At 43.1% G+C, this 26,718-nt stretch overlaps 1 long non-coding RNA gene across 1 annotated transcript; it reads right to left on the reverse strand.

Annotated features, from left to right (window-relative positions):
- Nucleotides 1–1,070: 1,070 nt before the first annotated feature.
- On the reverse strand, nucleotides 1,071–26,705 carry LOC142831064 (uncharacterized). Its single transcript, XR_012906681.1, has 3 exons — nucleotides 23,606–26,705; nucleotides 2,253–2,587; nucleotides 1,071–1,811 (listed from the first exon to the last, which is right to left on the reverse strand). It is a non-coding gene; the product is annotated as an uncharacterized LOC142831064 (long non-coding RNA).
- Nucleotides 26,706–26,718: the final 13 nt, after the last annotated feature.

Genomic DNA, 26,718 nt, shown 5'->3' on the forward strand with positions numbered 1-26,718 from the left:
TCTGGGTCCAAAGGTTTGCACAGTTATCTCTCCCTATGCCAGCCTCAGCCAGAGGCACTGTCTCCTCAGCAGCATCCACTACTACAGAGACTGTAAGCCCCATGTTTACACTTAAATCTCTTCTTCTTTGGGAAGCTGATCTATGGATGCTGGGTGAACTTACCAACGCTCTTTGTCTGAACGTGTCTCCAATGAGCTGGGGTAAGACCCTCTCTGTGCTGGTGCCTCTGGCTCAGGAATGGGTGCTGCTGAACTGAACAAGAATTCAGGCTTCTGAGCGCTCAACTTAAAGAGACAGTGCACTGACACACTCAGGTGCACACGGTCTCCCACATTGCCCTCAACACACTCTCTCTCTCTCTCTCTCTCACACACACACACACACAGGCTACGTCTATACTGGCATGATTTTCGGCAAATGCTTTTAACGGAAAAGTTTATTTTCTCTCTTTATTTTCCACAGCCAGACCAGCTGCGAGAGGGGAGCAGTTGACACCACCCGGGACAACATCCCAAATCTGAGGGACCCGCAGATGTAGGAGACCCACGGATGAGTTCCAGAGGGAGCACCTTGTGGAACTTCAACCCCTGGAGCAGACCCAGGCCCACAGACTGCAGGAAGACATTCAGCTGTGGCAAGACACCTGGCAGGAGATGTTGGACCAGGGCCACACCATGTGTGTGGCAGTTCAATCCCTGGCTGCCTGAGACTGCTCCTGCTCCCACTCCCGCTTCTCTCTCAACCCCCCTTCCATGGCCACCGAAGCCCCTGCATGCGTGTCAGTAGAATCACCAGAGCCAGGTGTCATGCCCAGCCCCAGCCCTGAGCCCCTCTTCACCCCTCCTCCCCCTTCCAGCTCTCTCCTCCCCACTCCAAGGTTCTCATTCCCCCCTCCTCTCCCTTTCCTCCTCTCTCCTGTTCCCTCCCAGGTTCTTTCTCCAGTCCCTCCCCAGTTATTTCTACCCCAAATAAAAAAGCAAAGAGTTTATTTTTTCCAAAAGAAACTGCTTGTTTTATTGTCTCTAGTGGGGAGGCCCAGAGGAGAGTGTCACTGGGGTGCTTATGAGAAACTCCCCCTTGATGGACCTGCCGGATGGCAGCTGTGCACTGCTGCTAAAAGACCCTGCTGAGGTCAGCCTCTGCCCCCCCCACACTGGCAGGAATGCCTCCCCCTTCCTCTCACAAATATCGAGAAGCTCACAACATGCGGCCACCACGTGTGGGATGTTCCACTCCCCGACGTCCAGCCGGGTGAGGAGACAGAGAAACCACACCTTCAGATGCCTGAAGGAGTCCTCAACAACCATGCCGGCCTGCTGAGCCTGCCGTTGAACCGTTCCCTGGAGTGGTCAAGGCGGCCGATGTAGGGCTTCATGAGCCAGGGCAAAAGAGGGTAGGCCATGTCCCCCTCCACGCACTTTGGTATGTCCACATCCCAGCCCCTGATGGTGCAGTCAGGGAAAAAAATTCTGGTGTGCAACTTCTTGAACATGCTCAAGTTGTGGATGACACGGGCATCATACACCTTCCCTGACCACCCAGCATGCATATATATATATATATATATATATAGACACACACACGCACACGCACAAACTGGCCGTCGTGGTCCACAACGGCCTGCAGGACCATCGAGAAGTAACCCTTCCCATTGATGTACTCATGCCTGGTGGTCAGGGGCCTGGATGGGGATGTGGGTGCCATCAATAGCCCCCCTGCAGTTGGGGAAGTATATGTCAGCAAAGCAGGCAACAGTGGCATCCATGCTGATGACCCCGCATAGCAGGACAGCATTGATGGCCTGCACCACCTGTAGAAGAAGATAAGCAAACAAACAGAGAATTGCAGGGTTGCATGAGCCCTCGGAAGGTCCTGGAACCCAACCCCTCCCTCCCCCCAGCAGGAACAACCCCCCACTTATTCCATGCCCCGGCAGGGCTTTGTGAGGGCAGCACTGCAAAACCTCCTGGGAAAGGGGCTTCCAACACCATCATCCACCCACTCCTTCCCTAGGGAACCCCATTCCAGCAGTCCACCCCCCTCCTGGGACAATAGCCCAAGAGCACCATATCTACACGACCAGGGCCCCAACAGTCGATCTCCCCACACTGAACTGATTCCCTGATTGATCCACACTGGTAGCTGTCCGGCACGGTGAGCTTCCGCAGGGCGATGGTGACCCACTTTTAGAGGGAGATGGTGGGCTTCATGTGAGTATCCTGTCACCTGAGGGCAGGGGCAAGCTACTCACAGAGTTCTAGAAAGGTGTCCTTCCTCATCTGGAATATTCTGGATCCGCTGCTGATCATCCCAACGCTCCAGGACAAGCCGGTCCCACCAGTCAGCATTGGTGTCCAGAATCCAGAAGTGTCAGTGCAGGGGAGGGCAGGGCAGGATTCAACAGCATGAGCCATGCACACAGCGAGCCAATGAGGGCCTTCAAAATGATCAGAGGGTTGTGTTCCTGCAGGTGCAGCATAAGCTACAATAGCTGTCAACTGCCCAGAGGCAGGTCTGGCTCCATAGCTGGATTGCTGAGGTGTCAGAAAGAGCAACCAGAGCAGGCAGAGGAATGGGTTTGTTGTCCTTCGAGGAGATAGGCAAAGGAAAAAAGCCTGAGACACTGCTGTACAGGGTGATCTGTTAAATCAAGAGCCTCAGATAGCTTCAGGCAGCAGCCACAGGAAGTGAGTGCTGTCCTGATGCCCTGACTGAAGTGGTTCCGGGTGGCCTTAAATGCAATTTAATGTCCAATCAGTGTGGACGCTCTATTTTCAATTGCTCAGTGCTATTCAATGAGCATTTGGTGTGTAGATGCACTATTTCGAAATAAAGTATTTTGGAATATTTCTTCCGGACTAGCTGATTCCGAAATAAAAGTGCAGTATAGACGTAGCCAAAGTGAAAAATACCTGACCCTGGACTCATTATTCAGGCAAAACTCACACTGATTCTGATAGGATCAGGCCCAATCCAACCCTCACTGACACCAGGGGAGACTCATTTTTTCATTGGGGATTGAATCAGCCCTAGAGAGAGAGACACACACACTCTGGCTACGTCTACACTGGCCCCTTTTCCGGAAGGGGCATGTTAATTTCAGAGATCGTAATAGGGAAATCCGCGGGGGATTTAAATATCCCCCGTGGCATTTAAATAAAAATGTCCGCCGCTTTTTTCCGGCTTTTAGAAAAGCCGGAAAAGAGCGTCTACACTGGCCCCGATCCTCTGGAAAAAGCGCCCTTTTCCGGAGGATCTTATTCCTACTTTGAAGTAGTAACTCACTTTGAAGTAGGAATAAGATCCTCCGGAAAAGGGCGCTTTTTCCGGAGGATCGGGGCCAGTGTAGACGCTCTTTTCCGGCTTTTCTAAAAGCCGGAAAAAAGCGGCGGACATTTTTATTTAAATGCCGCGGGGGATATTTAAATCCCCCGCGGATTTCCCTATTACGATCTCTGAAATTAACATGCCCCTTCCGGAAAAGGGGCCAATGTAGACGAGCCCTCTGAGTATAAGATTAATACAGAACTCCTGTGTTCTGACACCGACACCCACCTTATTATCTTGAGCAAGTCACTTCTGACTACATTTTCAAATGTGTCTACTAATTATGAATGCCTCAGACTTTTAGTTCATTGGGCATTGCTCAGCCCTTCTGTAAATCAGACAAAAGGTGTCTCCTGCTGGGCACTTTTAAAAGTGCTGACCCACATGATTTGCCCAGACTAATCTAGTGCTTCAATGGCACTTCTTGACCTAGAATCCCAGTCTCCAAGATTTGACCCAAAAAGCAGAATTATGCTTTAAATGCTATACACATAGGACTTCTCTTCATATGACTCAAACTACTTTACACGGGTGAACATAAAGATCTAGGAAAAACTTAAAAAACAACAAATAGACTAATACCATCTTAAAGACTAACAAAACATGTAGATTGCATCATAAGATTTAGTGGGCACAACCCACTTCTTCAGATGACTGGAGTATTAGAAGTCCAGATCCAGATCATCCCTCCCACAGGAAATACACATCTCTAGGGATCAGAAATCTCTCTGAGGACTCCCTTGTGAAGATACTTCCCACATCATCTTGTCAGTGGGAGCAGAGTGTCTCCCATAGAAAATGCTGTAGGGCTCATCTGCAAACCTGACAGATCAGACAAGAGGATCAGATGCATTTGTGCAGAGTTCCTGAGCCTCCATGCATGCTCTATTCTCCTGCCATGTCTACAAAAGGGATGATCTGGCCCTACATAACACACCACTGAAACAGAGCCCCCTTCCAGGTGGAAAATAGTACCTGTTTTAACAATGCACAACAATTTTAGATGACAGTTTATAAATAAGTGAAATCACAGCATCCAATGGTTAAACAGTTCTAGATCACTAATCTCTCTAACCAACAGATAGCAAAACTGCATTTATTATTTGTTTGTAGCCAGACAGGAACCCCCCTTGTAACATCCATTTTTGCTTGCCTGGAGCATCCAGGGCACACAGAGCAGAAGGCCCAGGCTGTGTGACCGTGAATGGCTGTAAACAGAGATACACCAATTGCTGACCAAGAGGCTGCCAAGGAGTGCCCTTGACTCAAACCCATATTGATACGAACACACATCCGTCCGCGGGGGGAGGAATCTCTCGCCCAGTAAAAAAATGTCTAGTATTCACAATTTAGTTATCTCTCTCTTGCAAGTGTAAATTAACTTGAAACTTGCTTGTAAGAACTGGTGCCACAAAACGGACCAGTAGAATTTGGCCTCTTAGATAAGAAAGAGGATACGGGCCCCCAGGGGTATATAGATGGGTCCAGCAGCGCATTTTCTCTGAGTGTCAATCTACCATCTATCTGCTGGTCAGGTTAGGTGTTTGATCTCCTGAGGTTCCAGAGGGGACGCCCACCTCGTATTCGTCTTTCCTAGGAATTGAGAGACCTGCCCTGGCCTGACACGCTGGAGTCGAGAGGCACAGAAAAGGGTAAAAATTGTACCTGGATGTGGTCCTTTGTTTAAGTATATATATACATAGTGTTAGAGCTCTTTAAAGATTAAGCTGTCACTTGGTACTATTATTTCTATTTTCTATCTTTACCTTTTTCCTGTAACCATTTTTAAGACCTCTCTCTCTCTCTCTCTCTCTCTCTCTCTCTCTCTCTCTCTCTCTCTCTCTCTCTCTCTCTCTCTCTCTCTATATATATATATATATTTGCTAGCATTTAAGAAATAGAGCAATAGCCATTGTAACCATATGCTTATATAAGTCTTTTAATAAACCTGTAACTGTTTAAGCTTTAACCTGACTCCTCCAGTTGCTGTAACAGAACCAAGCACAATTTAAAAGAACTTCAGCCGGTCATAAAGGGACAGACATGGGGAAAGCTTGGGCGTTTGGATCTGTGTCACTCCCAGGTGACAAGATCCGTTGGGGCACCTTTTAAGCCTTTCCTAGGCTGCCCGCTGCGAAGGAACCCCTGTGTTCTAGCAGCTAAAATCTAAGGTGTAATAAGCTCTTCCTATATAACGGGGCATCTGTTGGCCTGCTGGCTACCCTCTGCGATGGGACCCCGGTCCTAGCAGTACAGACACAGACGTTAAACCTTTTCTCGGAAGCATACACACACACACTGCCCTGACCGTCGGCTGACATTGTTATTCGTCCATAAATTAATATGCACAATTCCATGCCTCAGAGTTAATTTACATAGTAACAATAATTACCATGTACTTTTAAAATGCTTTCAGAATCATGTAACTTAGAAACTATATTCCCAACCTGAAAAGTAACAAGGAATCCTATGACACTTTTAAGAGTAACAAATTTATTTAGGCATAAGCTTCTGTGAGCTGAAACCTACTTCATCATGACAAAGTGGGTTCCATCCAATGAAAGCTTATGAGCAAATACATTTGTTAGTCTTTAAGGTGCCACGGGAATCTTTGTGGTTTTTGCTAAAACAGATTAATACCCTCTGATACCTGAAAAGTAAATGTGAAGATATTAGTCACTAGAAGCTGAATATAAACCAGGGCCGGCCATAGGCCGATTCCCCCGAATCGGGCCCTGCGCCTAAAGGGGCCCCGTGCCTTGAACCCGGAAGTGTGCCAGACACGCTGTGGGAGGGGGCGTCGGCCCTGGAGGAGGAGTGCGGCAGCTGCTGCACTGCAGGAGGCGTGAGTTGAGCGCAGGAAGGAGGGGGGAAATGTTAGCTACCTCCGGGGCTTTGCAGGGGAGGTAGCTGGGGGGTTTTGTGTGCTGTTTTTTTTTTCCTCAACCAAAAAAATTTCTGGCCCCCCATTGAAATTTTTGTGTGTGTGGTTTTTTGTTTTTTGTTTTTGCTCGCTCAACCAAAATTGCTGCGGGGCCTCGTCGAAATTGTTCGAACTGGGCCCCGCAATTCCTAAAGCAGGCTTTATATAAAACTAGTGTTTGACTGAATAAAGGAAATAATCAAAATAATTAAGACAATAATTTTCCAATAGACTTCTGTAATAGTCTAATTCTGCCCCCATTGAAGTTAATGGTAAACTTCCATTAATGGTCCTGAGAAGAGAGTTATGTCAATGCTGAGTGCTTTCGAAAGTCCCAACGTAAAAATACTATAGATGTGTCCCAAATGACAACATTCAGACCTACTCTGGATCTCAAGCTGAATTTCCCAAACTTTGGAAGTGCTCTGGTTTTATTATAAAGATGTTTAAGAAGTCTTGTTTTTTATTAAAAAAAAATTACTGGAAGAGGGGAAAAAAGGCTGTAACTGCAGAAATCCTAGATAACACAATCACTGGCACAACTTTTAGTCTGATTGTGAACACAACTCCTAGGGACACAATTCACACTTGGGATATTTTTCTAAAATTTCTCACTGCTGTGAATGGCAGGTCAGCTGGAAAGGTGATAGCAATGTTGGGAGCCCTCGTGCAGGCAGAGATCCATCAGCGTTTTAAAGCTCACATTTTTAATCTATTCAGAGTTTATCTATTCATAGGCATAAAGAAGTTTTGAAAAATGTCCTTAATAACACAGACTAGGCCAATGGGTTACTGGGCCAGTGTGATCTATTTACATGAGAGTTACTTGGATTCATTGTCTATTTTAGTGGGTTTCTCACACTTTTCGGTTTTCCTTGTTATGTAAAGAAATTTACTATTTCTCAGTCACTGTGTACTAATGAATTGTATTCCAAGTGATAATTTAAAGCAATAATTCACAAGGTCCAGTCTGTGTATATCCAAGAGTTCTGAAGTATGAATAATCTGAGTTGCTAGCAAAAATATGTAATCTGATTAAAAACAGCCACAGGATTAGAGGGTAACACATGTCTAAAAATTATTCTAGGCATGATCTGGGGAATTATAGACAAATAAATCTTACATCTATAGCTAGAAAATTGGTTGAAATTATAATTAAAACCAGAACAATACACTTGGAATATCATAATATGATCAAGTCTAGCCTACACAGATTGTACAAAGGAAAATCATATCTCACTAATTTTCTTAAAATCCTTTCAATATGTAGTGCATAATTGATAACTAGCTGACATAATTTAGACTTTCAAAAGACATTTTACAAGGTACCCCACAAGAGGCTGAAAGGCACAATATTGTCATGAAACAAAAACTGACGACTATAAAACAGAAAATAGAATGGAATTAAATGGTAAATTTTCATTATGGTAAAAGATTAACAGCTGAGTGCCTCAAGGCCCCATATTAGATCCTGTGTTGTTTAGTATATTTATTAACTAGCAGAGTTACCCAAGTCTGTAACTCAATTAAGGTGTTTTTAAATAAAAGAAAAATGTACATGCTTTATTTAAATGATTGTATGGTTAAAAATACACTCTTATTTTTATGACATTAATTTTATTTGATATTTTTTTTAAAAAGGGATTAACATTTTTCTGTTTAATTTTTTTAGTAATTTTTTAAAAATGGGAATTCATCAAGTGTATTTTTCATCATCCCTATAAACTCTTATCATTCAGTAGGTTTTAACAAAAAAGGGCTATAGTCAATTTAGTTTCCAATAACATTTTCTTCTATTTTTCAAATCGTAAGCCCTGATTTAGCTGTGCTAAAACAGACCACTACTCCAAATTTCTTTACTTTATCTCTATTCTGTAAGATTTATTGAGAAGCAGTCCTATTCCACATTCATCTTATTTTTGTGGCTCATCTTAGTTCAGTCTCTTTCAACATTTGCTCAGTTATGTCAGTTTTGAGGACTGTACTTGCTTTGGGATTCTCTCTCTCTTTAGCTCGGTTTTATGAGAAGCAATCCCATTCCAGGTACATCCCATTTTCCTGGAACAACCAAAGTCTTACATTGCTTTAAGGCAGGGCTACTCAACACATGGCCCACGGGCCACATGCGGCCCACGGCCTGTTTATTTGCAGCCTGCAATGTGGTTTGGATTTATGCAGGGCTCAACATGTGATCTGCAGGTGGGATCCTTTGAACACAGCTTCCACTGGGACCACACTCCACAACAGCCAGGTGTTTCCCAGGCGGGGTGAGCACTGAAAGACGCAAGTGGGCAGGCTGACTGGAACAGGCGGGTACAGGATGTCAGTGTTTCTAGCCCCTAGGGAGGAGGTGCCAGGAGTGCCTGGGCATTGAGGAAGTGCTTTGTATTCATGCCCATCAGGGTGAAAGAAGCTATTTGCATATATATTTGCATGTATATGCAATCACACTTAAGTTACTGCCCTCAGCACAGTGCTGTGAGTATCATTGTGGCCCCCAGGGCTTACAAAGTTGGGTAGTCCTGCTTTAAGGTATGATAAAAGGAAGCCATATGCCAAATGTGGTGGTCCTAACTCTTACAGTTCAGGAGTTCTTGATCAAAGTGACAGACAAATGCTCTAAAATATATACTATATTAACTCAGAAGCACAGTGAATAGTGAAGTAGGAAAATATGCAGAGGACCCAAAGTTATTAAGGTTACTCAGGAACAAAGGACTGCAAGGAACTTCAGAAAGATCTAAACAAACTAAGCAAATGAGCAAGATAATGGAAAATGAAATTCACTTTTGATAAATGCAAAATAATGTGCATTTGAAGGGAAAATATTAAACTACTCACACACCTCATAGGATACTAAGGGTGCATCTACACTGCACCGTTATTTCAGAATAACTAGCATTATTCTGAAATAACAATATGTGTACACAGCAATTTCATTATTTTGAAATAATATCAAAATAATGGGCAGCTTATTCCAACTCTGTAAGTCTCATTCCATGAGGAATAACTCCTCTTCCGAAATAGCTATTTCAAAATAGCTGCAGTGTGGATGCTCCACTGCTGCTATTTTGAAATAGCCCCTCACCAGAGCCATTCTAAGTAATTTCTCCCCAGTGCCTCCTGGGGCTCTAAATCGAGATAGTGTATCCTCATTAGAGGAGCCTGTGTCGGACTAATATTGATGCTTCCCTGTAGTGTGGACGCTTTATTTCAGAATATATCTTCCAGAATAGCTTATCTGAAATAAGCATGCAGTGCAAATGTACCCTAAGTTAAGTATTAATTCAAGAAAGGGACCTGGATGTCCCTGAGACAGTGCAGTGAAGACCTCTTGTCTATATGTAGCTGTGGTCAGAAAAGCAAAGGTATTAGGGCACATAAGAAATAGAATGGTGAATAATACTGAGATTATCATTCCTTTATATAAATCAATGATGCAGCCTCAGCTGGAATACTGTGTACAGTACCCATCTCAAAAAGGATATTGCAGAACTAGAAGAGGTTCAGAGAAGGGTGGCAAGAATGATCATGGACATGGAAAAACCTCTAATTAAGAGAGAGAAAACATATTAGAATTGTTTATGAGAAACCTAAGAGGAGCTAAGATAAAAAATATATAAAATAACAGTAGACTGAGAACTTTTATTCTTCCTGTCTCATAACAAAAGAACCATGGAACATTTAATAAAATTAAAAGGTGGGAAATTCAAAAATAATTAAAATAAATACTTTTTAGACAACCTGTAATTAAAGTGTGGAATGCATTAGAACAGGAAGTCATTGAGGACAAGAATTTAACAAGATTCAAAAAGGGATTGGATGTTTCTATGGAGCTCAAGAAAATCCAGGGTTATTGTTATTAATGATAAAAATTCTGTGGAAAGGATATTAAATCAGATGTCTCAGTCTTAAGTCAATCTCTATTAGAGATCAGATTACCCAATATATGCAGACTGCAGGGTTCTTAAACCTTCTTCTAAATCATGAGGCTGGCCACTATCTGAGGGTATGTTTACACTACAGCACTAATTCGAACTAACTTAGTTCGAATTAGTTAATTCAAACTAAGCTAATTCGAACTAACGCATCCAGACTAAAAAACTAGTTCGAATTAGCGTTTTGCTAATTCGAACTAGCATGTCCACATTAAGTGGACCCTGAACCGGGGTTAAGGATGGCCGGAAGCAGTGCCGGCAGGGCATCAGATGAGGACTTAGAGCGTGGAGCTGCTGCCTCAGGCTAACCGGGGGCTGTGCTTAAAGATACCCGACCCCCACCCCGGACAGACAGTTCTCAGGGGTACCCCACTTGCAAAGCAGTCCTGGCTTGGAGTGCCCTGAGTGCCCACACTGGGCACATCACAGCACTCGGCCATCAGACCGGCTGCACTTGCCGCAGGCTGCCATCTGGGGAGAGGGGGCAATTGGGGGGCTGCAGGAGAGCTTCCACCCCCAGAAGCCCGCAGAGCCAGCCCAGTCCTCCCCATCGGGGGCTCATACCCCATTCCTCCCTCACCTCCTTCCACTTACCCTTCCCTAGCCCCCCTTCCTGATGTACAAAATAAAGAAAACGCGTGGTCAAAAACAGAATCTCTCTTTATTGAACAAAACTGGGGGAGACTGGGAAAAGGAGGTGGGAGAAGGGAGGGCAACTAAAATGATCAGAGGTTTGGAACAGGTCCCATATGAAGAGAGGCTAAAGAGACTGGGACTTTTCAGTTTAGAAAAGAGGAGACTGAGGGGGGATAGGATAGAGGTCTATAAAAGCATGAGTGGGGTAGAGAAGGTGCATAAAGAAAAGTTCTTCATTAGTTCCCATAATAGAAGGAGTAGAGGACACCAAAGGAAAGGAATGGGTAGCAGGCTTCAGACTAGTAACAGAAAGTTGTTCTTCACAAAGCAAAGAGTCAACCTGTGGAACTCCTTGCTGCAGGAGGCTGTGAAGGCTAGAACTAGAACAGAGTTTAAAGAGAAGTGAGATAAAGTCATGGAGGTTGGGTCCATGGAGTGGTATTAGCCAGGGGGTAGGAGTGGTGTCCCTGCCCAAAGTTTGTGGAAGGCTGGAGAGGGATGGCACGAGACAAATGGCTTGGTCACTGTCTTCGGTCCATCTCCTCCAGGGTCCCTAGGGTTGGCCGCTGTCGGCAGACAGGCTACTGGGCTAGATGGACCTTTGGTCTGACCCAGTACGGCCATTGTAAGCTCAGGGCTCAGGGTCGGGGGTCTCAGTGGACCACCTTGATTTTCATGCACACCTGCTCCTGGGTGGCCAGGCTGGCAGCTCTCCTGTCCTAGACGGCCACTTTCCTGTGCCTAGTGCGGAGGTCGTGGACGAGGTCCACAATGTCCGCACTAGACCAGGCGGGTGCCCGCCTCTTGCGGTCCCGGGCAAGATCCCGGGAGCCTCCAGCCCGGTCCCGGGAAGAGGGGGAGGGCTGCGGAGCATTGAGTGGCTGGCTCGAGCCGTGCCAGGTGCAGGGTCTGTTAGCTGGGTGCTGGCAGGCTTGCACCTGGCATGGGCACCGTAGCCAGCCCGTGCCCCTTTAAGAGGTCCGGGGCTGGGAGGGGCGCAATAGAGTTTCCCTGGTGTTGGCCACAGTGGCCACCAGGGAAAGCTGGGGAAGGCTAGCCTCCCACTAGTTCGAATTAAGGGGCTACATACCCCTTAATTCGAACTAGTAAGTTTGAACTAGGCTTAGTCCTCGTACAATGAGGTTTACCTAGTTCGAACTAAGCGCTCCGCTAGTTCGAATTAAGTTCGAACTAGCGGAGCGCTAGTGTAGTGCCTATCAAAGTTAATTCGAACTAACGTCTGTTAGTTCGAATTAACTTTGTAGTGTAGACATACCCTGAGACAGGTTTCTAAGTTATTGGACTACTAGCAGATTTACCCGGTGTTACCTGGGTCCTTCAAGGACAGAGGGCTGGTGGTGTGGGGTTGCAGGACTCAAGACAGGGATTTGGGGATGTGGTGGGGAGAGTGCAGGAGGTGTATGTGAGAGTGAGGGTTGAGGAGTGAGGAGGGGCTCAGGATAGGGGATCGCATCTGGAATGGACCTTTTCTCTCCCCGCCCAGTCCTCCCCTAGCTGCCAGGGGTGTTTTTTCTCCCCCCAGGCTTCCCCAGCCACCAGAGGCCTTTTTTTCCCCCTTAGCCCCGCCCCCACCTGCTAGGGACCTTTTTTCTCCTTCCCAGTAGGGATATAACAACTAGTCAACTATCTGATAAGCATATGCTTATTGGATAGTCAACGAGTGACTCGACTAGTCACTTCCCCCCTCCCCCGCTGCCTTTATCAGAGAGAGACAGCAAGGGGGGGAGCAGGAGCTGATGCTGGGGGGAGACAGCTTAAAAGTTGGTTTCCCCCAGTACCGTCTCCATGGGGAGGCAGAGGCATAGTAGGGGAGCGGGCGTGAGCAGGGAATCAGCTGTCCTGGCTCGCACCTCGTCTCCCAGGCTTCCCAGCCACCAGGCTCTTAATACATTTAAAAGGCAGAGCTGCAGTGGGGCTAGCTCCTGGTGATGCTTGGTCAATTTATTTCTTGAAAAATATACTTAATCACAGTATGAAACAGTTAAGCAATTTTACTTCCAGACCCACATCTCTAAATTTATACCCAGGCTCCTCATGAAGGAATAAAAACTAGTAATAGTAATAAAAAAAATAGATTTGTGCAGTGTTTCCTAGTGATCGTGAAGGCTCCAATACACTGTGCTTCTCTGCTGTTGTCTCATTTTGGCCTGGATCACCCTCTCATATGCAAAAATTATTTTCCTCCTCTTAACCACAGTTTTGCTAATGGTACCAGGGCAAAGTTTACCCATGATGCCAGTTTCAAATAAAGGACATTAGTATCAATTATTCATTATTACACATGTGCTACCAAATTGACATCCCCAGTCTTTGGGACAAATTCACCCCTAGTTTACTTCCCCAATAGTCAGCAGAGTTTCACCTGGGAGGAATTTAGCTTGCTGTTTTCCAGTGTTTTTCAATATCTTGAATCAAATACAGCAAAAAGCCAGGGTTTTCTTTAGAAATAACAAGCAGAAAACTTTGAATGTGCAAGTAGGGTTGCCAAGTGTCTGGTTTTGAACCGGACAGTCTAGTATTTGTGCTTTCTGTTCAGGAAACAAATTGAGAAAATATAAATGAAAAAATATAAATGTCCGGTATTTTCTAAATAAGATGTAATGTAGATTGTGAGGTAATGTCAAGTGTGTCCAATCCTGTGTGCAAGAGCATCCCTTGCAAAGGAAATCACAGGTTCAAATGCTGGTCAAGAACACATACCAGATGATAAATAATTCCTTCAGATTTAGATTTCTGACCCAGTTAGAATCTCCTGGTCCTGGCAATTGCCTGTAAACATTAATGTTTGAACACAAAAGGACATTTAAATAATCATTCATTTCAGTGGGACTAGAATTAGGCTCCATGTAATATCCTTCTGAAGCAGCAGATGACACTGGAGAGCAGTACAACACTGCTCTCTATTTCTAATTTGGCACCTGTTCTAAATTATGTCCCTTTCCCAAAGGATAACACAAGTTGCTCTTTCTCAGACATAGGGATTCCTCAGTGAAAAATCAACAGCAATTCTGCATATATATTCTTACTGTTTACTTTTGTGAGCTGACATTATTATAAACGAATATGCCTGATTTGGTTGTGTTATCTAAATTGGTGGATACAGTTTATCTGAAGCATATTTAGAAATGTTATAAAAACATTAACTAATAAATTCTCACACCATCTGAATGTGTTTTCTCCTCCCGCTTTGAAAAATGGGGAAGTTGAAGCACAGAAGCTGAAGTCAGGGTTTACTCTGAAAAGTAACTGAAAAAATATCAATGTGGATTCTATTATTATTGCTCTTAGGCTTTCATATCAAATGTTCTCATTTTACAAATAAACAGATTCTTCTAAGCAATTCCTATCATACATATTTAAAGCGGGATCTTAACACCGAGGCTTCATCTACACTGCCGCTTTTGCAGGCAGTGAGTATGCAAATGAGGCACAGATTAGCATATCACAGTGCATCCTTTGCATAATTTATGCAGACCATTTTTGCACAAAGGGTATTTGCAGAAAAAGACGTAGTGTGGACGTTTACTTTTTGTGCAAAATCCCCGTTTTCTGCAAGACCCTTATGCCCCCAAAAAGGAGGTTTACCGATCTTGCAGGAAAAGTGGTTTTTGTGCAAAAAGGAAACATCCACACTGCTTGTTTTTCCGCAAAAATCCCAGCACAAAAATGGATCTGCAGAAAATATGCAAATGAGATCACAACTTATGCAAATGATTCTATTAGGTTATTTTTGTCTGAGAAAACTCGTAGTGTAGATGTAGCCTATGTGTGTTCTTTCTGCCTTTATATGATAGGTAACAGAGTTTCTGAAATCAGAAACTAAACTTTGTTGATGATGCCCATGTCAGAAAAAACAACTCATTCTTTCTTGTCTGTCTCTCTGCATTGGCTCTGTCACATTAACAAAACTAAATAGTAGGCAAAAAACCCCTGTTCATTAAAAAAGTAAGTGGAAGTGATTCTTTGTGTACATCCAAAGCATAACCTTTTAACAAGATTTTATTTTCCTATATTTTCATGACCATATCCATTTGGGTAACTTATTAAGGCCACAGAGAGAATTACTGTCTCTGTATGGCTTGATTATGTTACCTGAGCCAATCACTTGGAGGAAAATCCTGGCCTCATTGAAATCAGTGGCAAAATTTTCATTGATTTCAGTGTAATCAGGATTTCATGAATAGTATTTTGAAAGAATAATTAGATTTTTGTAAGGTGGCTAATATGCCTGCTGTTTATGGAACAGCAAATACTTTTCCTAAGAGTTTTTCATTATACTTAGTCTGAGAATATATTTACACTATACAAAGTAAAGGTCCCTAATGTAATTCTTTTCTGAGAAAAAACTAAATGTACTTTTTACAAGTGACATAATTTTAATATAAATGTGGTTTTGAGAGTTGTTTTGGTTGATAGTAAAAATGCATTTTTCACACGTTTAGGAACTACTCCTGCTACTATTAATAATAAGATACCTGTTCATCTCAGTGGAATCAGGACCAGGCAGTCAGTATATATTCTTCAAAATATGCTTACTTCTTTGAAGAATGATTGCTTCTTTCTACTATTAGCATTGAGTAGTACACTTATTTGGAGAATTAGGGTTTTCTCTAGAGCAAATGAGGTGACTGCCATTAATGATATTTTGCTTATTTACATATTATTCATAACTTTGATTTTTTATTATCAGGGACCCTTGCAGAGAGAAATGGCAGCTGGACAGTACCTTCATGTGTGGCAATGTCTGGTATTTGAATAATTAGAGTTCAAAGTTTTAAAACTTATGTTTTGCAGTGCTGCTGTTTCCACTGCCAGTTGTCTTACTCCTCTCTCAGTGGGGCTGCTACTGGGTTTATAACAGAGATCACTGGAGTAGCAATGGTGTGCCAATTTGTGTCTGCTACACAGGGGCCTAAAAATAAAAGCCAATTGGATAATGCCATTTGGTGTACTGCAGCACATATCCCAGTAATGTAAACCAGTCTGTCAGCAAAGATAAACGATTGTTCAGCAGTATGCTAAAGTAATCTCTAGAGCTTAAAAAACAGAAACAAACACTTTGATATTAATTTGTAAACTGGATTTCATAACATTACTATTTTCTTTCATTGCAATTTAATGAAATAGTGTCTGTGAAAGATAAAGTATCCTATTAAAAATTTTAAAAATAATAATTATTGCTAGTGTTGAATACCCTCTCAGGAAGTATACATTCCGAACGTATTACTGCTGGTCTCAGTTTCAAAGAAGTTGCTCTGTAATTTAGAATTCTATTTTGGAAGGAGAAATAGGATAACACCGTTAACTTGAATCTGTAAAAAAAAATTAAAAGTAGACGCCGAAAGACACCATCTCTCTTCTCTGCCAAGATCTATCCTACTACTGTAGTCTCTCTTCTATTTCACCCACTTTTGTGGAGCCTTCCAAAACTGATCTCCAAACAAAAGTTATTCCCTCTCCATATTCCATTTGAACTCTTTGCCCATATTTTTTATTTGCCTGTCTGTGTATCACAGCACTTTGAATTTGAAAAGGAATATGAACATCTATGTGCTACTACAGGAATGATTATAATAATTGCAGGCTTTTAAATTGCAGGTATAATTTTGCAATCTATCCTGCAAGGTGCTAACTAATTTTTTCAACTCCAAAGCACTCTGACATTTTCAAATGTTTACTGGATTAGAGGCCAGACTGAAACTATTTGAAAATTTGTTCCTCAGTTAATAAACCATGGATCCAATCCCGCTCCCATTGAAATGAATCATAACATTTCCATTATCTTAAACAGGAAGAGGATCAGACATAGTATGGAAGTACACTAGTTGTTCCACATTTATGTCAGCAGATGGGTAATCATGTCAGATTGCAAATTGAGGTACGAGATGTAGTGAAAACATGGCCATTTCCAGAGAAATCTTAGGTTGTGGTTTATATTTAATTATTCCTGAGAAAATTTTGTATGTTTGTACAGTGTTTAGCACAAGGGCCTCCCAATCCAGACTGGAGTATCTGGCTGTTCAAACTGTGTCCAGGTGCTGCGTCTTTTTGTTTCACCCATGAGCAAACACTGCACCCTTACACTGACACAAATTATGTAAGCAACAGCATGTGGCCACCACAATGGGGATATGATCTTCCAAAAGGTCCAGCCTGACACAAGATACAACCTCCGTTTCCCTTTCAATCTGTCAAAGGCACTTGCAACAACCACGGGGCATCAGCTGAGCCTATTATTGAGCTGCTCTTTACTGCTGTCCAGGTGACCAATGTAAGCCTTCATGAGCCAAGTCTGTAAGGGGTAAGCCATGTCTCTGAGGATTACTATGGGCATTTCCACATTCCCCCACTGTAATTTTCTGGTCTGGAAAGAAAGTCCCAGCCTGAAGCTTTCTGTACAGACCACTGTTCCTGAAGATGCATGTGTCATGTACCTTTCCAAACCATCCCACATTTATATCTGTGACATGCTCACATTGATCCACAAGCACCTGACGCAACATGGAGAAGCATCCCTTTTAAGTGATGTACTCCGAGACAAGGTTGGGTGGTGCTATAATGGGAATATGTGTGCCATAGATTGCCCCACCACACTTTGGAAAGCACATTTCAGCAAAGCCAGCCACTATGTCATCCACATTGCCCAGAGTCACAGTCCTACACAGCAAAATGTGATTTATTGCCCTGCATGCTTGCATAAGTACTGCTCTAGCAGGTAGATTTGCCCACTCCAAACTGATTTGTAACTGAACAATAACTATCAGGCATCACGAGCGTCCACAAAGCAATTGCAGCATGCTTCTCTACCTAGAGAGCAGCTCTCATTTGGGGTCCTTGCACCACAGGTCAGGGGCCAGTTTAGCACATAGCTCCAGGAAAGTTGCTTTATGCATCCAAAATGTCTGTAGCCACTGCTCTTCATCCTACACCTGAATGACAATGTGATCCCACCACTCAGTGCTGGTTTCTCTAGAGCAGTGGTTCCCAAACTTTTCAGCATCACGCTCCCTTTTTGATTTTTGAGAAATCCTCACCCCCCCCACCCAGCAGCAACGCTTGTTGAGAAAAAAAAAGGAACTGACTGGGGCTGAAAAACAAAAATAGCAGCAAAACTTAGGGGAGGCGGATTAAGGGAGCGGATCTGGGTCACCTCACCCCCCCCTGGAATTTCTTCACGCCGCCCATTTTGGGAACCCATGCTCCTAGCGCAAAGTGACACTCTACTGTGTACACCTGCACTGTAACAGCCCAATGCTATGCCACTTCACTGCTGTCCTTGTCACTTACATTGTGGTCTGTATCTGAGTCTTTTTGCTTTGCTATTTAGTGCTTAAGTAGCTCTGCTGAAATGTGTGATGTCCTAAGCACATTGAACACAACACGGGAGAGACGTATGGGACTCATGATTTCTTATAGCAAATGCTGGAGTTCACAGCCAGGACTGTCATTCTGTCACACAAGTGGCACAAAAGCAAGCTGGAAGTTCCGGGAGCACTGGGAAGCAAAGAGATGGCTGACGGGATGTGTTTCACGTTCCCAAAGTGCTTAGCACTATGTTGCATGTTCACAGCTCACACGTTAAATCAGTGGTTTTCCACCATTTTTTCTTGTGACTCAGTTAAAGAAAATTGTTGATGCTTGTGACCCAACATAATTATATCTTTTGACTAGAGTGAGGAATGAGGGGGTACTGTGTGGGGGGGGCGGGTGCTCAAGGCTGGGGCAGGCGGGTTGGTGCTCTGGTTGGGCATGGGCTTACCTCCAGTGGCTCTTGGTCAGCAGCATAGTAGGGGTACTAAGGCAGGCTTCCTGCCTCTCCTGGCATGCAGACCATGCTGTGCCCTGGAATTAGTCAGCAGAAGGTCTGGCTCCTAGGCAGAGGCACACAAGAAGCTCTGCACACTGCTCTTGCCTGCAGGAACACCTGGAATTGGCCAATGGGAGTGTGGAGCCAGTGCTCAGAGTGGGGGTATCACACTGAACTCTGTGGCCCACTCCGTCTAAGAGCCAGACCTGCTGCTGGCTGCTTCCAGGATGCAGCATGGTCTGCAGTGCTAGGACAGGCCTTAGCACTCTCAGTAATCACTGGATTACCCTACAGCAAGGTAATCCAGTGCCTGACATTGTGGGTGCATCTACACAGCACCGTAACTCAAAATAAGATATGCAATTTGAGCAATAAAAATAGCTTATTTCATAATTTGGCGCTGTCTACACAGCACCAAACTTTGAAATAAAGCGCTATTCCAAAACGTCTCTTACTCCTCGTAGAATGAGGTTTACAGGAACGTCGGAATAGTGAGCTCGAAATAACAGGCTTGCTGTGTAGACATGGGATAGTTATTTCAGAATATTCCGGTTGCAGCGTAGATGTACTCTGTGTGACTCAGTGCTGGGTCGTGACCCATAATTTGAAAACCACTGGTATAATTGATTAAACCTACCTTATATGTCCAATCCAAGATACATACTGAATGGGGCCAAATTCATTTAATCATATTCATGTGAATAGTCTCACTGGAATTAGTCATATGATGTAATGGAGCAGGAGTTGGCACTTAGTGTCTTAATGAAACTCATATTGGAAACAAATCCAATAGGTAGTTTATAATAATGCTTCTTAACATCTCTCTGGTTGCTTGTTTTCATTAAAACTTTCATGAAAAAGTTTAGACTGCAAAACCTCAAAATTCAGTTTACAACTAGGATGCTGGAGAAATAGTTAGCAGTAATTAGCTGCAGCAGGATGTACTCTATGATCTGTTCTACTCATCCTTCAATGGCATTTAGTACTAGTATTTTTTGAGAGATGAATACATCATAATAATAGGTCAAATATTGAGAGTTAAGATTTATTCCCACTCCAAACCTTACACTGAAGTGTGTTGCATCATTATGCTCATATTTAAAAACACCCAAAACATCTTATATCTAAACCTAATTCACATGTGGAGTATGCATTTGTTCTTATGGCAGCTTTTGAGAGCCTAATCCTACAAGGTGCCATCCACTGCCAACTACAATTCAATTTTGCACCTAACATGATCAGGCTCTTAATGTCTCCATGTTTCCTCCATCGTCTGTATAACTCTGAGACCACTGCTGATACCTAACAAATTAACAAGTGAGAAGCAAAAAAAAACCCCAAAAACCAAAACACACCCTCACTGACATGGCTTCCAACTGAGAACCTAACAAAATAACAAAAAGACTGGAACTTTTCAACTTAGAAAAGAGAAGACTAAGGGGGGATATGATAGAGGTTTATAAAATCATGACTCGTGTGGAAAAAGTGAATAAGGAAAAGTTATTTACTTGTTCCCATACAAACTAGGGGTCTCCAAATGAAATTAGTAGGTATCAGATTTAAAACAAACAAAGGGAAGTTTGTCTTCACACAGCGCACAGTTAACCTGTGGAACTCCTTGCCAGAGGATGTTGTGAATGCCAGGACTTTAACAGGGTCCAAAAAAGAACTAGATAAATTCATGGAGGTTAGGTCCATCAATGGCTATCAGTCAGGATGGGTGGGAATGGTGTCCCTAGCCTCTGTTTGTCAGAGTCTGGAAATGGATTACTGGAGAGGGATCATGTGATGATTATCTGTTCTGTTCACTCTTTCTGGGGCATCTGGTATTGGCCACTGTTGTAAGACTGGGCTACATGGACCTTTGGTCTTACTCAGTGTGGCTGTTCTTATGTTCTTCTGTAATTATACATGCATAATAATTTGTCAGTCATCAGGATAAATTATTAAAAATATATAGACATTTCCAATATTTCAACCATGTTGCTAACTGCTTCTCCAGCATCTTAGCTGTAAGCTGCATTTTTGTGGTTTTGCAGGCTAATTCCTTTTCATAAAAGTTTTAATGAAAACAAGCAGAATGAGATCCCAGACATCTGAATCATCAGGCATTGAAAACAATTATACATGTGCTTAAGAAGTTGATTTCCTGAAATAAAAATATCAAATTCAAATTACTATTTTGTGTGTGCATTTGGAGTCATTCCATGTCTGTACCCTGTCTGGCTTATAGAAGAACAGAGGAGAGGTTTAGTTTGCTTCAGAGTCCAGTCCTCTAACTCAGAACTGGTACTGGAAGGCAGTTGTCTTAGTAAAACTTCCTCTAATGATGTCTGCTATTTAAAAACAAATACTTCTTTTGCTTCACCTCTGGACTAAGGATGTTGACCTTAAAAATAACTGAAATTTTTTCATGGTTTGTAAACTAAATGGATTCATGCTTACATGTTACTCTTCCAAAACATTCTTACTTGTTGGCTGCCTTTTGAAAAGTTTATTTGCTGCCAGTCAAGTAGGAATTTTTGTTTTTAAAAATGCTGATGGCTTCAATCCCACATATGAAAAAACCAGTATGAGGAGTCTCAGTACACTAGATGGTGAGACATGGGGCATATCCAACTCTCACTGAAGGCAATGGAAAGGCTCCCATGTACTACAATAAGAATTTCATTGAGTCTCTTGGAATTAGGAGAGATTTGTAATTACTTACTTTTTATTATGTTGAGCATTTTAAGGGAACTTTTTCAACTATATTCTGATTCTCATTTTTGTTTGTAGACATAGAATCATAGACTACCAGAACTGGAAGGGACCTTGAGAGGTCATAAAGTCCAGTCCCCTGCACTCGTGGCAAGACCAAGCCTCATCTAGATCATCTCTGATATGTTTGTCTAATCTGTTCTTAAAAATCTCCAGTGATGGAGATTCCACAGTGTCCCTAGGCAATTTATTTCAGCATTTAATCACCTGACAGTTAGGAAGTTTTTCCTAATGTCCAACCTAGGGATGTAATAGTGTAGTAGTTAATTAACCGATTAACCAAAAAGCAAAAGCTTATAGGTTAATGTTATAGACTACACACATTTCCTTCCCCCTCCCTTTGCCAGTAAATATTTTAGGAGGCTGGCCAGCAGCCCAACTCAGTCTTGGCTCATGCCAGGTCCGGGACCTATTCCTGCTGTGGCTCTGCATTTAAAGTATATTAGGAACCAGGCGGGCAAGCAGCTTGGCTCAGTTCTGTCTCAGGAAGGGTCTTGGAGCTCAGCCCTACACCTCTCCCCAGACAGGGGATGTGCCACCCAACGCTGTGCAGCAGTGTGGGGTGACAGGCAGCCAGTCCATGAGGGGAGCTGTTTTTTAAACTGGCTTCCCTCGTGGACCAGCTCCCACCTGGCACCACATACTGCTGCCTCTGATACACAAGCAGCAGCGTGGAGTGGCAAGGGACTCCTTGGGAGCATACTGGCAGCCAGCCTCATCCCTGGGGACTATAGAATAGTTGACTAACTGATAAAAATTCATGAGGCTAATCGACTATTCAATTAACCTAAATGTAACATCCCTAGTCCAAACTCAACCTCCCTTGCTTTAATTTAAGATAATTGCTTCCTGTCCTATCATCAGAGGCCAAGGGAACAATTTTTCTCCCTCTTTCTCATAACAACCTTTTAGGTACTTGAAAGCTGTTATGTCCCCTCTCAGTCTTCTCTTTTCCAGACTAAACAAACCCATTCTTTTCATCTTCCATCATAGATCATGTTTTCTAAGCCTCTGATCATTCTTTTTGCTCTTCTCAGGATGTTCTTCAATTTGTCCACATTTTTCCTGAAATGTGGTGTCCAGAACTGGACACAATATTCCAGTTGAAGCCTTATCAGTGCAGAGTAGAGCAGAAGAATTACTTCTGATATATGGCTTGCAACACTCCTGTTAATATATCCCAATGATGTTTGCTTTTTTTGCAAGAGTCATTCGGTTGACTCATATTTAGCTTATGGTTCACTATGCCCCTTAGATTCTTTTCTGCGGTACTCTTTTGTAGCATTCATTTCCCATGTAGCCAGTCATATGCATCCATCCCAAAGTTTGACTGGCTGAATGGAAGCAGAGAGGGAATATAGCAATGAAACAGGAAGGGGGGAACAGACAAATCATTAACATCTACTGACATTTGGTGGTGTTTATAAAGCAGGGATAGAGAACGTAAGGCCCAGGGGCCAGATGTGCCCCACAGATTACTTGGATCTGGCCCCCGAGGCTTGGGGCTTCCCCCCAACATTGGGGAGCCCATGCTGGAGCTCTAGCCCCCCATCACCTCCTTGCAGGGGTGGAGCACACAAAATCTACTAGCCTGGGCCCTCCTATGCTCTGGTACGAGAGGCAGTCGGAAGCCACATGAGTGAGGTTGTGTGTGGCCCCTGATTTTTCTGTGGGCCAGTGGCTCGTGACCCAAAAAAGATTCTTCACCCCCTGTTAAAGGAACTGGGCAGGAGGCCAGTGGTCATTTAAATCTTAGGTTGGACACAACGGGCAGTCTGTACAGTTAAATGCAGGTCAGCAGCTTTTTGTCAGGCAGAAAATAATAAGATCTCATGTGTATGAAAAGGGATTTTGACTGTGCAGAGATCCAGGACAATAGGATTATTCATACTCTGACAACTGGAATGAATGATTTGTGACATTTATTTTTAGAAGTCTTATTAGACTATGTGTATGCCAGCATTATCAAATATCCACACGAAGCAAGACCAGTCAGGTTACCATACAGTAGAGGGATGTGGTCCCACAAAATTATAATGTATTGTACAAAAGCACAATATATCTATTTCTAAAATTGCCTTTTCACTACAGTTCAGCCTCTTGTGCAAAAATACATTTCAAGCATCAATACTATATGGCTGCTGTGTTTAATGTACTTCAGCATATTATAACAGAATTTGTTGTTTACTTACAATCAGGTCTGGTGGTAGATGGGTGCTCAACTTGGGAGGCACCGAGCTTAGAAGCATGGACTATGTGTGACTTCCATTTGGGGAGATGGTGTGTGCCTGAACAGTGGTCCCACTTGAAGCTTGTCCCAGCTCAGCCTCCTTACCATGAAACCCAGTTCCACGTGGCCCACTCCTTGAAGCCCTCTTGGGCTGTTCATGACCCTTCTCTAGGGCCCTGCTCAGCCTCAGCCTCTTCGTCCTCTCCCTCGGCCCCCCACATGCTGCTCGTACCTCTTCGATTCTGCCTACAGAACATTCCCCCCACTGTTTCTACCTCTTTGCCCCTTCCCCTGGTTTCCTGTTTGCATCTCTTTGTCCCTGCCCCTCACCCCACACACAGGCCGGCTGTCTGGGTGTTCACTGCTTGTGCATACTTCTTCACCCTCTCCTGCAAGTCTCTCATGTGAATGGAGGGGAGACAGGAAGAGGAGGAGCCTCAGGGGAAGAGGATGAGTGTTTCAAGGACCCTGAGGCAGAGCATGGATGGGGCCATGGCTTAAGTGTCCACCCTTTCAGCGATGAGCCAGCAGTTTGGGGAGACTTAGCCTCTCCTAACTCGTAAACCCATTGCCTATGCTCATAGTTCTGTTTAAAAAAAATTAAAAGTGAAAAAAGTTTCTATAAATTTAGAGGAAATTAATTTTTAAAATGTGTTTATATATGGCATGAATATATACAACATGCAAATTTTTCATATGACAGCACTAAATCATGCATATAAATCATGAATGAAAGTTGTGAAATGGGCTACAAATTCAATAAAAATAAGGGATTCAAAAGTTTAACAAATAAGGGGGTTGCTAAAGACGCTCTTCAATTGGGGGTGCCATTTAGTCTAAGGCCAGCTCTGCTTACAATAATAGGCACTCTCAAAGGGGAAATCACTGTTGATACAACAGAATGTTACTGATCTCCATTATTTTCCAAAAATATCCTGGATTTCTCATACTTCCTTTTCCTATACATAACATCCCCATCAATAAAAAAAAAGTCCCTAGTAAATCAGGTTTTTTCCTTTACTGGACACAAGACAGCCCATTCTTTGGTTTTATTACCAGCATTCATCCTTCTAATCTTATCCCACACCTTGCTGATAGGAATATCCTTATTAACTCTATTTACCACTGTAAAACTGTGCCAATTCTGCCCTTTCTCTGACATCAGGAGCACTCATAGTACATTTAATGGTATTAAAAGCTGGCTTCCTCTCTCTAAAAAGCATTGTTACATTCTTTGTTTCACTAGAGCACAGATTTCCTTCCCTTCCTATTCAGTAAAGTTTTTGGAAAGTACTTCTCACGTATCTTAATAGACAACATTCATAGGAAATGAATAGATGTAATTAAACACAGCCATTGTATGCAAATTTCATCACTCTAATCAGTAGCTGATCTTATTACTACCTTCCCAAAGATAGGAAAAACTAAACAATATGTTATACCGGTAATTTACAATACCTGAATAAGGATATTCAGCTACACATATAGGAAAATAGTGAAATAGAACCTGTAAGCCAAACTAGAACTGTCAAAATGAATGTCACTCTATTTAGATGATTAGCATATTATGTATTTTCTCCTTCTCCTTAATTATACAAGTTTATTACTCTGTATTATACATTAGGTAGTATAGACTTTGGTCAGACTGCACTGAATTAGCATAATCCAGCATATACTGATCACATAAAAAAGATCTTGATCGTTTTGTTGTGCTTCCTGACTGCCCATCCTGGTGAAGTAGCCAGCTGTGCTCTAGCCATCTCTTTCCTGATTGCATCTGGCCCACCTGCTATGATCATAGAATTTGAAAATTTCCCCGACACCTACTAGTTGGAAGACTAAATTTACAGGCAAAATGTAGATATGGAACATGTGAAAAGACCACAGCAAAGTCTGCGTCAACATGCTCATTAGAAGCCCAGTTATTCTGCTTCCATTAATTGCTGAGACTCTTCCCACTCCAAGGATTCCTACCAGGCTTCCCATAGGGTTCTGATTAGCAGCACTGAAATTGATGTAAATTCTTGTAAGTTTCATTCTGTTACTATTTTCTCCAAAGCATTAATCTGAGAGTTTGTTCTGAGTTAATGAAAGCCCATCAGACTTTTAGGCCCTTGAATCAAAGCACTTGGCTATCTCCAAGCTAACAGTTTTTAAATTTCTCTATTAGGACTACATAAATGCCACTTTTTAATCCAATCTCAACCTATCTATTCTGTGACTGCATTACACTCCCTGTTCACTTTTCAAATTAATACCCTATACCATCTTAGAAAATTAAAATAAAAAATACACATTACTCGTCCCTTTACTGGATTTGAAAATTCTTTACTATCTGAAACCCAGTTTCCTGTACAGACATAAAATCTACATCACTATCCAAATTATGTGTTAATAAAATTGTTTAAACTCCTGCCCTGAAGAAGCTACACTTCAAACATCTTGTGAAGAATGCATTTTACCACTAATAACCACTAATAAATACATGATGAGCGACTGGTCTGACACAGCACTTTGCAGATATGTTGCACTGAAAAGTTATCCAGTTCCAATCTAATACCATTTAACAATGATGTTGAACTTCAACTTTCCAGCATCACTAAACACACATCCCTCCCCATCACCTGTTTCGCTTATATTATAGTGCCTTTGAAGTCTATTTTTCGAGTTCACTCTTCAGCTGGCACATCAGCGCAGCATCCATCCTGCTCTCTGGACAGGCCTGTGCAATACTTGCCTGGACACTTCTGGGGGGGCCTGCAGGAGGGATGCTCACTTGGGGGCATTCTCTAGTCAGCCTGGTTCCCTGGGGCCTTCTCCTGGGGAGATGGAACGAGCTAGGGTGAGACGGGGGAGGGGAGCCGAGGAAGAGGGGAAAAGAGATGGCGGGAAGGAGAAAGATTTAAGGGGAGACAGTAGGACAGTTGAAGCCTGAATCCCCTTCTCCAGCCTCTCTGCTTTCCCCTCTCCCTCCCACTGGCTCCTGAATCGTCCTCTCCTCCCTTTACCCCCATCTCCCCTCACTCCTTCCCCATGTCCCCTGCACCCTCCCCTGCATCTTCCCCTCACAGCCCC

Source organism: Pelodiscus sinensis, chromosome 12 (genome assembly GCF_049634645.1).
Source record: "Pelodiscus sinensis isolate JC-2024 chromosome 12, ASM4963464v1, whole genome shotgun sequence".
NCBI classification, from domain to species: domain Eukaryota; kingdom Metazoa; phylum Chordata; order Testudines; family Trionychidae; genus Pelodiscus; species Pelodiscus sinensis.